The following is an 8409-nucleotide window of genomic DNA, read 5'->3' on the forward strand; positions in this document are numbered from 1 at the left end:
AGGTCAGGTACGCTCTAGTAATAATGCTGTGTGCATTAGCCTGCGCCTGTCATACTGTATGACAGGCAGCAGCACCAGCAGCAGGATCCCCTCACCTACTCCTTCCCTCTCCTCTGCGCTGTGCTGCCCTGTCCTGTCAGATATTTCAGGCAGCGTATATGTCCCCGGCCCCAGCTTCCTGTAGGGATGGCCATCGACCATCGATGATTCGAAATTATCGATGGTTCATGGCAGATGTCTAATACTTTTGCCATCGATGGGGGAGAACCAGATGGTTTCCCTCCATCGATGGAACAGCAAAACAATGTTTTGCTTTTTTTTTTTTCAAAGTGCCGGGACACGGAGCATTGCTCCGCCCCGGGCACCCGCGAAGCCCCGCCCCCGTGTTTTGATTGGCCCACAGGCCAATCAATCAAACACAATGGATGACCATTGATATGTAAAATTAGCGATGGTCATCCATTGCATTGTTTAGCACTATCTGTTGCAGAATTGCCATCGATGGCAGCCATCGATGGCAATGGCAACGATGGCCATCCCTAGCTTCCTGATCTAACAGGAAGTCACATGTTGCACACTGTGTGCACTGGAGGAGCCCTGCCCAGCCTCGAGGCTCAGCCCAGTCACTAGTGAGGAGAAGAGCAGCAGCAGCAGCAGCCACCCCTTTGTGTTTTGGATCGGTATTTATTTGCCAAACCATAAAAATAACTAAAATCTCAGATTTTTTTTTTTGGCTCCTATGCTATTATTAACCTCAATATCATTAATTTCCACCCATTTCCAGTCTATCCTGAACACCTCACAATAATGTTTTTATGCCAAAAATCTGCACCGAGGTAGCTGGATGACTATGCAAAGCGACACAAGTGGGCGGCACAAAAACTGGACTGATATGGCACATTTAATAGCACACTTGGACTGATATGGCACACTTAGCATCACCCCTGGACTGACACGAGTTGGCATCATCCCTGGACTGATATGGCACATTTAGCATCACCCCTGAACTGACATGACACACTTAGCATCACTGCTAGACTGATATGGCACATTTAGCATCACCCCTGGACTGACATGACACACTTAGCATCACTGCTAGACTGATATGGCACACTTAGCATCACCCCTAGACTGATACGACACAGGGAGCATTACCCCTGGACTGATATGGCACATTTAGCATCACCCCTAGACTGATACGACACAGGTAGCATCACCCCTGGACTGATATGGCACAGGTAGCATCAGCACTGGACTAATACGGCACATTTAGCATCACCCCTGTACTGACACGGCAGACTGGGCTCACCACAGGAATTATTCAGCACAGATGGCGGCACCCCTGAACTGATACGGCACACTTGGTAGCACATATGGAATTATACGGCACACATGACAGCAATCCTGCAATTAAAACAAAAAGAGAAAAATGGTTTTATTCAGTACTTGTGTAGTATCACGGCGCCCATCGCATCGCAGACCATAAGGCATGTGATGCGATATCGTGCAATGTTCCCCAATGTCATACAATTTTAAAATTGTATGGCATTGTATATGGCAAACAATGCCATACAATGCTCGCTGTGCTCGCTGCGCTTCAGGCTCGCCACACTTTATAAAATCAACTCCACGCCAACGTGAATAGTGGGGGTATGAAAAGGTCGGAGGTACCTCCGCCCCTCGTGGGCTCGCTGCGCTCACCACACTCCAGGTTCACGTTTATATTGGGGGGTGACGTGGGGGTGCATTTAACATTGTAAGCACCCATTAGGGTGCTTATACAATTTATCATCGCATAGGGGGCTAAAATCGCATCGCAGTGCATCGGGTGTATGGCATGTGATGCGATGAAAAATCGCGCGATCACATATCGGGGGTGCCGTGATAATACACAAGTACCTTTTATTCTTTTAATAAAAATGGCAGCTCCCCAGGAACTGTACGGTTGGTTTATCAGCACCCCAGAAATTATATGACACACTTCGCTCACCCCAGAAATTATATGACACACTTGACTGACCCCTGGACTGTACAACACTTCTGGTATGATATGGCACACTTAGCAGCTCTTAACTATTTTATTGTAATTAAAAAATGTGTGGTAGCTCCCCTGGACTAATATGAGACACTGGGCAGCACAGCTGGACTTATACGGGACACTGGGCAGCACAGATGAATTGTTATGGGACGCTGGGCAGCACAGATGGATTGATATGAGACACTGGGCAGCACAGCTGGACTTATACGGGACGCTGGGCAGCACAGATGGATTGATATGGGACGCTGGGCAGCACAGATGGATTGATATGGGACACTTAACACCCTTTGCAGGTATAAAAAAACAAAACACATTTTTTATTTTTATTAAAAAGTAGGGGGTAGCTCCCTTGGATTGATACGGGACAATGGGCAGGTCAGCTGGACATATATGGCACACTTGACACCCCTTGCAGGTAAAAAAAAAAAAACTTTTTTATTTTAATAAAAAAATGGGGGGAGCCCCTTAGTTTTCCCCCCACAGCAGTCCTATACAGCAGCCCCCCTTAGTACTGCTCCATAATAGTACCCTTAGTAATGCCCCCTTTAGTAGTTGTACCTTAAGTAGTTCTTCCTTAGGGTGTGATGTACTAAGCTAAAAATGTGGTAAAACCCCCGTTTTGGGGGTTCTATTGCATTTTCTAATGTATGAATACTCGGCCGCCGCGTCATCGCAGGGTATCGCCATAAACCCGCCGTCTCTGCCGAGCCCCCTTCCCCTTGACTTACCTTGATGCAGGTCCTCCTGAACCCGGAAAGTAAACCCCTCCTCCCCCTAGCAGCGCAGCTGGATGTCCTTCTGGCTGCAGGGGGGAGGAGGAGGCATCGGGGACAGTCTGCTTAGCTGTCCCCGGCATGAGGGGAGGAGGAGGCGCCCAGGGAGGTGACAAAGACACCCCCCGCTCACCACATTACAGGTATTGCGGGGGGCCTCCGTCACTGCACTGAGATGCTAGCCGCATATGTTATTACATATGTGCTAGAATCACTGCGGCTGGGCAGCGATGTATATTACGACATCTCACCCCTAGCTCCCCCTTAGTAGTTGTACCCTGCCACTCAGTAGTTCCACTGTTTGTTTTCACAAGCCCCATAAAGTTAGGCAGCCTTTTAGTTCCCCCTTTAGTTTGTCCCCCACCTGCAGCCCCCATAGCATGCCCATGTGTAGTTTGTCCCCCTCCCCTCTCTGCAGACAGTATGGACACATCCGTGCCAAGCGAAGATGACGCTGGAAGCCGGGACTTATAGAGATCCGGTCTCGTGAGAATCCGATGCGGGATGATGATGACGTTTTGGCCTTGTTTTCGGTTCGTATTATCGGTGGGATGGACGCGAACAGCTTGTGAATGCTTCGGAACAGGTAAGTTCGGGGGTGTTCGGATCTCTAGGATCTGTTCGCGCTCATCTCTTATTACAGGTGCATAGTAGTTGCAGACAAATAAAACCAATGGATATATACGGGACCAGCTATATACTCCAAGTATGTCACTTTGAGTATATTTGCACGAGGACCCCACATTATTTCTAGGACCACTGCTCCCTGCTGTATGAAATCCTCGGTCCCTTTGGGTGCAAACAGAAATCTATAAGAAAAGTCAGAGTGGGCACATCATAGTGTGAAGTGCACGGTCAGGTTCAGATCTCTAATCCGGGGTTTTGAGGAGGCAACGGTTGGTGGGGTTTAAAGAACAAGTATGATTTATTACCTACCAATACACTCTTGGCCTGGATCAGACTTTTAACATACAATTGATGAAATACTTACACAGTAAAACAACTTCATGGTTACTCTGGACGTCTCCAGGTGAATAACTAACTTGCGCTCATAAATCACTTCATAATTGACTTGGTCTTACTAAAAGGGTATGGTACACCTACACTATGTGAACCACTAGTACCGGTAACAATTATCGTCCTGAAGTCGATTCCAGAACTCGCCCTGTGCACAGGAATTAACATACCATTCCCAGGGGGGGGGTGTCTCTAAGGAACGACCCGGCCTTCCTATGGATCAGTAGCCTGGGTCTTTGGGGGGTGGTCCCTTCCCTATGGGGGATCGGGCCGATATGTCCTGATCTGTCCTTGACTCAGTAATGTTGCTATTACTAACGGGCAGAGGGGTCTTCTGGCGCAAGGACAATGGGTTCGGGGTATTGGGACTCTACTTGGGCCGACATCTGTACACCCTTTTTCCGATATGCCCTGCACTGCCCGGCTCCCCTGAAATCTCACTTGCAAGAGGCATACACTCTTGGCCACTGGAGCCTGACTCACTGTACTGTAGCTGGGTCAGAGTCATGCAGGCTCCTCTCAAGAAGGTGGGAGTGGGAGGTTACTCTAGCTGGCACCCTCCTCTGGCTGTGCAGTGTAGCTGCCAGCCTCCGGGGTCTGCTGCTCTGGCCCACGGCTCCCCTGGTACACACTCAGTGCGGCTGTCTGGAGCTGCTGCTCCCACAAGAGGTTAGTAGGGACGGGGAGAATAGCCCCTCTAGTTGCTGCTGACGTCACCTCTAGCTGCCGCCGGCTACTGTGTGCGGCTCCGACTCCTGTCACTGCCGCTCGGTTGGACCGCGGGGCTGCACAGCCTCCCGCGCTCAGCCCGTCTCCTTTCCTCCTTCTCGCTCCACGTGAGCGCGTCCTCCTCTCCTCCTCCCACACTTCCGGCGTCCTCCCTCTTCTGTCCACCCTCTGGGGGAGTCCCGCCTCCTGACTCTCGGCACCTGCAGTGATGGGGAGAGAAATTAACTCCCTCTCTGCAGTGGTGCCAATGGCACACGGGCTTCTTAGTGGGACCCGCTGCAGGGTGCCCCAATAGTTTAAGGGAATATAGTTTGTAAGCTCCCCTGGGGCAGGGACAGAGGAGAATGTTCAAATATTCTCTGTAAACTGCTGCGGAATATGTGTGCGCTATATAAGAAACTGTTAATAGTAATAATAATAATAGTGCAGAAACGTTTTTTCTTAAAAGTAGCAGTCACACAAAAATTAGACTTGTACCTGGGTATCCACCACTGTGGGCAAGACCCACATGTTGGGGTTAAAGTGAGGGGGGACCGGGTGGAACTGAGTTCCACCACCTCTAATGGTGAGGTGGAACATTTTAACCTCCACATTGGCCCTGCACAGTAATTCTCACAGAAAAGCATTCTAGTTTGCAGGGGGATGCCAAAAACCCTACCACTGGCCCTGTCTCTATCTAATGGGGGTAGGGGAGAGGGGTAAATAGCAGGGACGTGCGGTGAGGTAAAGAGCCAGATTTGCACACAATTTATGAGCCATGGGGTACATTTGAGCATTATGCACAAGTACAGCAGTATATACTGCTGGACATTCACTGAGTTTTAATAAGAGCTGTGCAGAAAAGGTAGCCAGGTGAGGAACTGCCTCACCTGCCATAGACTTTTTACTCCAGAGTTTTGACTATAAAAATTATTAGAATAATAACAATAAGATTTTTATATATATATTCTTGGTATTTTTAACATACTTTATAAACTCAAAACTCCAGCATATATGTTAGTATGGCAGGAAAGGCTGGGCCACACCCCACCGCATGCCACTGGTAGATAGGTGGCATAGAGAAAGGGGTTCCCCCACTTCTGCATGACCACTTTATGCCCTGCCCACATGATATACAACATATGTGACCTGCCAATTACAGCTGTATCATCAGTCTGCAGGAGGCCATGGCACCTCACAAAGTGACGGTGGCCCCAAACTACCACCACCCGTCGGGACACCTTCACACTGTGACCCAGAAGTAGTAAGCCGGGTCAAACAATCACACCAAGCAAGCCACGTCTCTGCGCATTTCGTCATCAGACTTCATCCCGACTTTGCGTAGGGTCATTTTTGTTACATATCATGTAGTTCTAGCCCACAGCTGAATTTTATGCGCCTGTTGAAAGATGATGATTGGCTATATTTAACAATAACCATTTCTGCACTCAGAGGCGTACCTAGATATTAGTAGGCTCCATAGCAAAAGTTTGTAAGGGCCCCCTATTTAGCAACTGATGGTGATAAATGTATGTAAAACATATTAGACAGTAAATATGGGCCCCCTTCAGCTCTGGGCCCCATAGCAGCTGCACCCCTTGCACCTATGGTAGTTACGCCCTTGTCTGCACTATCAAGAGCCTTTTTTTCTAGACAATGGGCACCTCTGTCACCCATTGCCATGCTATATTGTGAACTCGGGTTGGGGTGGAGGAGGGGGCCAAAATTATATTTTTTTTAAACCTGGGCCCTCCACCCACAAATTCCTCCACTATATATATATTTATACAGGGCCGTCTTAACAGCAGTGTGGCCCTGGGAAAAACAATGCACTGGGGCCCTTACCCATTCTCCCTTCCTAGGGGTGTGGGGTGCTATCAGCAGCAGCTTTGATGTCCCACGGGTGGCAGGGGGTGCTCTATCTTCCACTCAACATGTAGGACCTGGAGCAGTAACTTCTGCTAATTACTTCTTTACTGCACAGGTGGTGGGAGGGAGAACACTAACGTGTGGGAGGGGGCACTGAGCTGAACGAAGGGTCCCTTGTAAATTACTTACAGGGAGGTAGGGGGTGTTTTATACACAGGGGAGTGTTGGATAATGAACTGGGCTTAATATTCGTCATTTTCCGGTGGAAGGGCAGCTTGTTTGACTGCAGATCAGGGCCGGCGCCACCACTAGGCAGCTCTAGGTATTTGCCGGCCACTGGAGGGCGGTACTGAGCCGCCGAGGAGACCAGGAAGAAATCTGCAGCAGCATGCGGGACACCCAGCCAGGAATTCAACCAAGCAGGGAGCTGCCAGGTGAGTCCGTACGCCCCTGCCCCCCTCCCTGCATCGAGCAATGTGCTGCCCCCCCTGCTGCTCAGCCGCAGGTGTGACCCCCCCCCCCCCCTGCCCGCACCCCTTCCCCCCCCCCACTACTGCGCCCGCAATCCCCCTTCCCTTCCCCAGTCCCCAGTCCCCTCTGCAGTATCAGAGCGTGGCGGGTCTGGTGCCCGTTAGACACACCGCCTCCCCGGCACGAGGGCGGAGGAGGGGGGGGGGGCGATTTGGGGGTCGCCTAGGTAGCTGGCAGGGCTTGCACCGGCCCTGCTGCAGATATCGCCATTATCTGTAAGTAGATTTCTTAGCCTTTAATAGTATAAAAACCTAGAGTCCCAACTTTCAGGGGGTGCTGGGAACTTGGGCATCAGAGGTCAGGAGCCAGAGCAATCCATTGACAAAAATATAAAACTGTACACCAGACATTTGGAGCTGGAGCAGGGACCGGCTGCTGGAAGGGAGATATCTCTGGTTCTGGGCATGATAGAGACAAGCCGCTAGTGTCGACAGAAAGGGGAGAGTCCCAGCTTTTGGAAAAAAACTCTCAGGAAAACTCTACATCAGAGAGAACCTAAGAAATATGACTGTGAAGTGCAATTAAGAGGTTGTATGTGGACTTCTGCTTTGAAGTTGGATATCTCCAGTTCCCAAGGGACGATTTTCAAAATTCTGGTATCCCTGGAAAAATAGGATCATCAGCTATCAGCTTAAAGCCCATATACACCTGGGGCCCCTGGGCAAGTGCCCATTAAGCCCATACGAAAAGACAGCCCTGTCTGGGGTGCTACATGAGCCCTAAGGTACTCCACCTGATAGAGGTAGAGAAAAAGAAGTGGAATCAGAGAAACAAACACTGATAGGTAGGGTGAGAACCAAGAAAGAGCAGTGTCTTGAAGACCTAGGGATTGTAGCATCTGTATGAGAAGGGATCATCCAAGGGTAGAACTACCATTGGTTTAGCAGGTGCAGGTCACTAAGTCCCCTGATGACTAAGAGCCCACTGCTACCCTATTACCCTTACACTCTGCCTAACCTTCTATCTCTATTACTAATACCCCTTTCACACCAGCCTCATTTTCCGGGTTGGGCCCGGGAACATCCCGCGCAGGTGTGAAAGATTCTGCTCCGTCTCACCCGCTGACTCTGTCACAGTCAGGCGGGCTGCTGCGCAGCTCTCCGTCCGTGTGCTGCCCCCAGCCAGTGCACACACTTCTCCTTCCTTTCGTTCGTGCCCCGCACTTCCTCTATCCGTGCTGGGACCTCTGACCTGCAGGAAAATCCTCTTCGCCTGCTATTCGTTTACCCAGCTGTCAATCAGCCTGGCCACATTATGTGGTTGCTGAGCAACCCAATAAAGCAGTCCCTGTAGAACGGGGTGTTCCGGACTGGGGTGCCACATATGCCCCTTCCCAGCAAGAACACACCCCTGTTTGGGCTGCGCACCGAATGTGTGCACTGTTTCTATTTAAAATATTGCGGGTAGGAGCACCAAAATGATGACTGCTATGATGAGGGTTGATGGTGCTGGGAAAGGGGAGCAAGGTCAGAG

Source organism: Crinia signifera, unplaced genomic scaffold (genome assembly GCF_055691185.1).
Source record: "Crinia signifera unplaced genomic scaffold, ASM5569118v1 HAP2_SCAFFOLD_719, whole genome shotgun sequence".
Lineage (NCBI taxonomy): Eukaryota > Metazoa > Chordata > Amphibia > Anura > Myobatrachidae > Crinia > Crinia signifera.